General features: G+C 44.2%; 1 long non-coding RNA gene across 1 annotated transcript; it reads right to left on the bottom strand.

Annotated features, from left to right (window-relative positions):
* Nucleotides 1-718: 718 nt before the first annotated feature.
* On the bottom strand, nucleotides 719-7,369 carry LOC116876582. The gene is made up of 3 exons (XR_004384418.1): nucleotides 7,305-7,369; nucleotides 6,471-6,592; nucleotides 719-789 (listed from the first exon to the last, which is right to left on the bottom strand). It is a non-coding gene; the product is annotated as an uncharacterized LOC116876582 (long non-coding RNA).
* Nucleotides 7,370-8,179: the final 810 nt, after the last annotated feature.

The following is an 8,179-nucleotide window of genomic DNA, read 5'->3' on the forward strand; positions in this document are numbered from 1 at the left end:
ACTATTGAAGGGTGTGGCGGTTATGCTCCCAACATCCAAACGCTTTTCCTGGGGAAGCTCCTGAGGGATATTCTGTAATCCCGCCACTCCAAGCTGATGTGGTCATCCCTCTCCCTCACCTGATGCTGTTCTGTCCCTGACGGTGTCCTTCAGTTTCCAGACTGCAGCTGAGTCTGAGCTCTTCAGTCCCTGCGATGAAGACTGGGACAAGTTCTTCCACTGTGTCACTTCTGCCTTCAGTGTTAGGATCACATTTGGAGGGTCTGTTGATTTTTGCTGTACCCAGATGACATCCACAAAGTCCAGCACATCTCTGGAGAAACTGAAGGTGTGGCCCCCTCCCAGGATCCTGGAAGCCTACTTTAACATATAAAAGTTACTTTGGAAATTTCCTTTTTCTCTAGCCCCCAAGATACATGTTGGCAATCATCCCTCAAGCGTAAGGCCCACTGATCTAGGCCTGAAGGGTCTCATGACTAAGGCTTTATTAGACCGTAATAAATGACCTTTTGCCAACAACAGCTAGCCCCTCGTGGTCCTAGAAACCTTCCTTCCAGAATTCCTTGGAGACTTACACTATCCCCAGCCCCTCAAACTTGGAAGTATAGAATAGGCCATTCCTCATGACCACATGGCAGCCCTTTTTGCCTATAGGTCCTGTCCCCATTTTATAATAAAATCACATTTTTGCAGCACCAGAGACAGCTCAAGAATTCACTCTTGGTCGTGAGCTCCGTACACTATGATGGCAAAATCAGAAACTCTAAGGTGCAGGACCAGAAAATGTGCCTAAAGAAGATACAAACACACAGTTCAAAAACAAGCAAGAAAACACGAAGAAAAAATCTTCCCCAAACGGGCTGATGAGGGACTTTGATCAAAGACTGTATCTTTATGTTCTAAAGGATTCCCAGCAATTGAAAAGAAAATAAAACTGCAACATTTCCGATGGACATTTACAATGAAATCCAACAGTCCAGTAAAAGGAAGGAAGGATACTCCATCTATTAGCACAAAGTTCTTTAAAAAGTTTTAAATTAATAGGTTTGGCAGTTTGGCAGAATTTTAAAATGATAACAGCCAGCGTTAGGGTGTATGGAAAGGGAACCCTCATCATCTACTCTCGTGAAAATACAAATTAGTAAACAGGGTCTCGAAGAACGGCTTGGCAGTAGCTATTAGAATTCACAAGGGACAATTCCTTGAGCCAGCAATTCCTGCAAACATGCACATGTACCTGTGCTTTCTACAGCACTGCTTAAGAGAATACCATAAAACACGCAGCTATCTAAAGGACCATTGGTACTGAATACATTAAGTAAAATGGAATTTCCATATCTTGAAAGAAGTTGCTGTGGCTGATATCGAAGTGGTTACTGCCTATATTCTCTAGGATTCTGATGGATTCCTGTCTCACATTGGGGTCTTTTACCCATTTTGAGTTTATTTTTGTGTATGGTGTAAGAGAATGGTCGAGTTTCATTCTTCTACATATAGCTGTCCAGTTTTCCCAGCATATTCCCAATAATCATTTATCGAAGAGACTGTCTTTTTTCCACTGTATATTTTTTCCTGTTTTGTCAAAGAGTATTTGACCATAGAGTTGAGGGTCCATATCTGGGCTCTCTACTCTGTTCCACTGGTCTGTGTGTCTGTTTTTATGCCAGTACCGTGCTGTCTTGGTGATCACAGCTTTGTAGTAAAGCTTGAAATCAGGTAATGTGATGCCCCCAGTTGTATTTTTTGTTTTTCAACATTTCCTTAGCGATTCTGGGTCTCTTCTGATTCCATACAAATTTTTGGATTATTTTCTCCAGCTCTTTGAAAAAATACTGGTGGAATTTTGATCGCAAAGGCAAAGGAAATAAAAGCGAAAATGAACTTTTGGGACTTCATCAAAATCAAAAGCTTCTGCACAGCAAAGGAAACAGTCAACAAAACAAAGAGGCAACCCACGGAATGGGAGAAGATATTTGCAAATGACAGTACAGACAAAAGGTTGATATCCAGGATCTATGAAGAACTCCTCAAACTCAACACACACAAAACAGACAATCATATAAAAAAATGGGCAGAAGATATGAACAGACACTTCTCCAATGAAGACATACAAATGGCTATCAGACACATGAAGAAATGTTCATCATCACTAGCCATCAGGGAGATTCAAATTAAAACCACATTGAGATACCACCTTACACCAGTTAGAATGGCCAAAATTAGCAAGACAGGAAACAACATGTGTTGGAGGGGATGTGGAGAAAGGGGAACCCTCTTCCACTGTTGGTGGGAATGCAAGTTGGTGCAGCCACTTTGGAGAACAGTGTGGAGATTCCTCAAGGAATTAAAAATAGAGCTTCCCTATGACCCTGTAATTGCACTACTGGGTATTTACCCCAAAGATACAGATGTAGTGAAAAGAAGGGCCATCTGTACCCCAATGTTTATAGCAGCAATGGCCACAGTCGCCAAACTGTGGAAAGAACCAAGATGCCCTTCAGCGGACGAATGGATAAGGAAGATGTGGTCCATATACACTATGGAGTATTATGCCTCCATCAGAAAGGATGAATACCCAACTTTTGTAGCAACATGGATGGGACTGGAAGAGATTATGCTGAGTGAAATAAGTCAAGCAGAGAGTCAATTATCATATGGTTTCACTTATTTGTGGAGCATAACAAATAGCATGGAGGACAAGGGGAGATGGAGAGGAGAAGGGAGTTGAGGGAAATTGGAAGGGGAAGTGAACCATGAGAGACTATGGACTCTGAAAAACAATCTTAGGGTTTTGAAGGGGCAGGGGGTGGGAGGTTGGGGGAACCAGGTGGTGGGTATTGGAGAGGGCACGGACTGCATGGAGCACTGGGTGTGGTGCAAAAACAATGAATACTGTTACGCTGAAAATAAATTTAAAAAATTTAAGAAAATGGAATTTCCATGCCAAGGAGAACTAGAAAGCCATCAGAAATGAGGAGGCCGACCTATATATGATGACACAAAGATAGTCATGGGTTGCTAGGTTGCAGAAAGAGCGAGCTAGCTACAAAGCAGGATATATAAATGATTCACTTTATTAAAAGGACACCTGAATTTACTGATTTTGAGAAATACAGATTCATTCATTCAACAGATACACACTGAACTACAACCTATGTATTCATTCAGTGTGTATATATGGTCTCTCAACAAAAATGTATGGGACCCTCTATGTGCCAGGCACTGGATTATCTTTCTGTGTGTGTTTTCTCATGTGTGATATTTATCCGTCTCTAGGTGTGCTGTTCATCCACAGAAGAAAACACTCTGAATCCTGCTTTTCTTGGTAAGGGGAGAGATTATGGAGCATGTTTACTTCTACTTCATACATTCCTGTATGATGGATCAAAGGTAATGCAAGGTGGTAGCTCTTTCATTATCGGTAATCATCCTGACCCAAGTAATCACCCAATATGCAGGGAATTGTGACAGCCACAGTGTGGAGAAAACAGCTAGGCCAGGAAATGGCAAAGCCTGCAGAGGATCTATTTACAATTCATAGGAGGGAAACAAAGGATGGGGGAGATGTTCTTTACTGGGGGAGTTTCTTCACTAGGAGCATGAGTATGGCACTGTGGTTGCGTAGAAGCCTGTCTGGTTGTCTGATGTTTCCTGTGTCATCTGTGTCCACCAACCACAAAGGCCATCCTCTCTGGGCATGTCTCCTGACAGGAATTATTAAGAAGTCCCTTGAACTACTCTGTCAGACACAGACTGAAAATGATGGAACATTCTGGAAGAGGTTTCCCTTGGTTCAAAAGGCTTAGAGGTGAGCAGAGTGTTGCGAGCTCACCAAGCTTGATCCTCCTCTGCAGATACACAGTCTCAGATGCCAGGCAGCAACTAAAAAGCATATTTACTGTAACAGAATCTTCTATTTGGAAACGGTGAAAACCTGGTTTTTATAGGATATAGTAGAATAGCCTTATACTAGAAAACTATTTTCAGATGTTGAGAATTAGACATCTTTGAAGGAAATGCAGAAAAGTTTTAGGTTAACTAAGAATTTAACTAACTAAGAATGTTTAGAGCAGATGAGGACATACTTCTGCTAGGATACCCCACAACACCCTTCCAGAATGTTACTCCCATGATAGAAAAGGTTAAGGAGAGTCTAAAATTCCAAGACAATGATTGCAAGCAAATGAGGGACAGCATACACTACTATACCTTGTGTTGGACTTCTTACTTTATTATAAGTTTTCCCTCAGGGCGTCTGGGTGGCTCAGTCAAGTGAGCGGCCAACTCTTGATTTTGGTTCAGATCACGATCTCAGGTTCGTGGGATTGAGTTATGAGTTGGGTTCAGTGCTCAGTGGGGAGTCTGCTTCTTGATTCTCTGTTTCCTTTTGCCTCTGCCCCTCCTCGCTCATTCTCCCTCCCTCCCTCTCAAATAAATAAATATATCTTAAAAAAAAAGAGTTTTCCCAGGCATCAGATACTTGACCCTCAGAAGAATTGTGAATGAGGGGTCACTGTGGAGGGAAAGCTATCAAAAGGCACACCTGGAGCCTCTAACGAACAGACATCTTCTTTCTGGGCTTTGGCAAGGAGCAAGACGGCTGCAGCACATGCACGTGACACTTCCAGTTTTGATTCTAGGATCCCTAAGCCCATCTGACACTCTTCATCAGGATCTGGCATGTCACAGGAGGTGTGGAGGATATGCAGGATGAGGCCTTGCTCCTGGACAGCAGCCAGGGACAGCTGTGAGGAAGGACAACCCTTGGATTCAAAGGGGATCCCGCAGGGCTGACCACAGCACAGGCTGCCCAAGGTGACACCCATCCCTTGCGTCCTTGATCCTTGGGTTGTGTGGAAATAGAAGTTGGGAGACACAGAGAAGCCAAAGTTCCTTTAAGGGTTTCACTACCCCATGATTCTTTATCTGTGACGGTACTGGCTTTCCTGGGCCCTACTGCTGCTCACTGCCAGAAGTAGGAGCCTATCCCCATAGTCTTGGGCCCAAGATCATACAGAATGAGCTCCCACTGTGGTGGAAGCAGAAAGCCTGTGACCCGCTGCTAAGCCTCTGCTGGTGCAGCCAGGGGACCATCCAGGGTAGAAGGTGCATAAGACCATGAATGGCAGACAAAATTTTCTCCACACTGTCTAGAAGCACAGATCTCTCAATTCAGGGATTAGCAAACTTGTTGCAAATGACCAGAAAGTATTTGAGCCTCTGCAGGCAAGATGGCCTCTCCTCAAACTACTCAACTCCACTGTCGTGCTGTTAAAGCAGCCACAGAGAAGACTTAAGTAAATGGGAGTGGCTGTGTTGCAAAATAACTTTATTTACAAAGACAGGTGGGTAGGCGAAATTTGGCCCTGGGCTCCAAAGTCCAAACAGGCATTCTTTTTTTTTTTTTTTCCCCAAGGAGACTAGAGTTTTTAAAAAACCCTTTGGACCAATCCAAAATACCTCCTCTAAATCTTTCCTACCCTGTGCTATTTCCCTTCCCCTACTACATGACACGAAGGCCAACACAAACCTTGGGACCAATTCAAAAGGGTGTGTAGCTGAGAGGAGGCATTTCTTCAGTGGCTTCTGCTCACATGCACACATTCTGCCCCTGAATTCTGCTCCAGCTCCTTCCACCACACCATGGTCACTGAGGTACAGATGCACCATCGACTGACGGACCGCAAAGACCCCCCTGAGCAAGCACAAGGCTCTGGACAGAGAACAGGGAAGCAACCTGGACTTGCGGGACCTGCAGTCTGTTCGGTCCTGGTTCTGCCGCTAACCCGACCCGTCTCGTTTCCCTTGAGAGAAGTTATACCTGTTAAAAAGAGCAGTTGAGGGATCAAATCAGGGAGTAGCTACAAAAGGTCTCTGTGCCATATCACTATCACCAGCCTTGCACATCTCTAAACTGTACTGAAGACACTGTCACGATGACAATAAAATCTTTGCGATCGTCAATACGGCAGACACAGGGGCACAATCCCACTGGCAGGGTCTTCCACACATGCAGAGGACACATCAACAAGGGTTTTTTTTTAAAGATTTACTTATCTGACAGACAAGTAGGCAGAGAGACAGGCAGAGACAGAGAGAGGAGGAAGCAGGCTCCCCACTGAGCAGAGCGCCCAACGCGGGGCTCGATCCCAGGACCCTGGGATCATGACCTGAGCTGAAGGCAGAGGCTTCAACCCACTGAGCCACCCAGGCACCCCTCAACAAGGGTTTTTATCAGAATCCCTGTTTGTAACAGCAAAGGAGGAGAAGCCAGGCACCTATCCTTCACCAGGGCCCCGGTGACATCAAGTACGAGGCTGATGGCGGCAGCAGGCACAATCAGCTGGGGACAGGGGCGTGAGACAGGCAGTCACTGCATTCCCTCTGAATATATTTTTAACATTTTGATCCAGGCAGGCACCTTCACAAATGAAACAATTGGGGAAAGAAGAGGGCGAATGTTCATTTACCTTTAATCTCCAGAAGGTGGTCTCCATCTCAGTCCCGAGATTTAGAATTTGACAATGACATTCTGTCTCCTGTAGAAATGCCTTTATCAGCTGACTGACGCCATGGACTCAAGCAAAATATCCTGAGAGAGAGACACAGAGACAAGCTATCTCTCAGTGAGGTTGGAAAGCATCCCTGCAGAGCCCGCCCCAGCAGTAGAGCAAATGAGGCCTCTGCTGCTCTTCTTTGGGGTCAGTGATTTATCTGTGGACTCATGGGAGAAATCAGGACTTTCACATTCTTTCCCTCTCTCTCTCTCTTTTTTTTTTTTTAACTTAAAGCTGCTGGAACCAAAGTAAGTACAATCTATTTAATGATTTAATGGTGGAATTAAGGATCTTAGGATAAAATGTCCCTTGTGGCACCTGGGTGGATCAGTCAGGTAAGAGTTTGCCTTTGGCTCAGGTCAGGATCTCAGGGTCCTGGGGATCAAGCCCCGCATTGGGCTCCCTGCTGAGCTGAGAGCCTGCTTTTCCCTCTCGCTTTGGTCCTTCCACTCATGCTCTCCCACTCTGATAAGTAAATAAATAAAATCTTTCAAAAATAAAATAAAATGTCCCATGATTGTACTTAGGAAAGACAAGTGTTTTACATCAAAACATCATATCTTAATGTTCCTCTTTGAAATATGCTTTTTTGTGGCCAGGTACAAACTACTTAGGACTCAGCTAAACCTCAAAATGCGAGATCATGACAAAATAATATTTTGTGGTCAGAATATGGGGCAGATAAATGGCCAAGCAAAATGAAATAAAATGAAATAAAATAAAATAAAATAAAGCTGTATTTCTTACCATGTTCCCTTCATCTCCATCCTGTGTGGGTAAATGCCTCTATGCTTATAAATTGACCTCACAGACCAACTGCGGGAGAAGAAGGCATGAGCAAAATTGCCCCCAAAATGGACTTATTCAGCTCCAGGGTGGGGAGCTTGCATAAAGGAGATGGGAAATAAAAGAGCGGAAAAGGAAGACAAAATCTGTGTTCTAAAGTCCTGTTGTTTAAAGCATAACTATCTTAAGAACGAAATTTGAGTAGCATTTGGAAACATACTACAGTGTGATATAGGAGTTCTATGTGTATTGATTCTCCTAATAAACAATTTGAGCTTGTACTTTACAGGTTATCTTGCATTTTATGTTTCTAGGAATTCATTTTTATTGTATGTTATAGAATATCATCCACAACAGACTGGATATTCAAACAAAAACTTTAAAGATGCTCACCACACCCTATTTGGGAAGCCCTTTCTTTGTGTGCTGCAGCCTGGACATTCAGCCCAAGCAGAGAAAGAAGGAAGGCAGGCTGCTGACATGCTGTCTGGGGGCACCCAGCTCCCCAGGGCTCCAAGGTGAGTCCCTGCCTCTGGTTAGGAAAGCTGCCTCAGGGGCCCAGTAGGGAAGCTTCAGGCCTTTTAGGCAGGCCTGGCCCCATCTTCCTAAAGTCTGGGTTCACCCTCAGCTCAAGGTAAGATCCATGTCCTTATTGTCAGGGACCACCACTTTAAACTTTCTTCTCATTTCTTACAGAATCTACCCACAAGCTCCATCTTTAGGGCCAGGATTCCCTGCATGCCCAAGGACTGGGGTCATTTGGCCAAATTTCTCAATCTGATTGAGACTGAGTCACCCTCCTGTCTCAAATCCTTTCACTGCCTTGATAGAAAGGA

The sequence above is a fragment of the Lontra canadensis genome, unplaced genomic scaffold (assembly GCF_010015895.1).
Source record: "Lontra canadensis isolate GAN:19392208 unplaced genomic scaffold, GSC_riverotter_1.0 scaffold45, whole genome shotgun sequence".
Lineage (NCBI taxonomy): Eukaryota > Metazoa > Chordata > Mammalia > Carnivora > Mustelidae > Lontra > Lontra canadensis.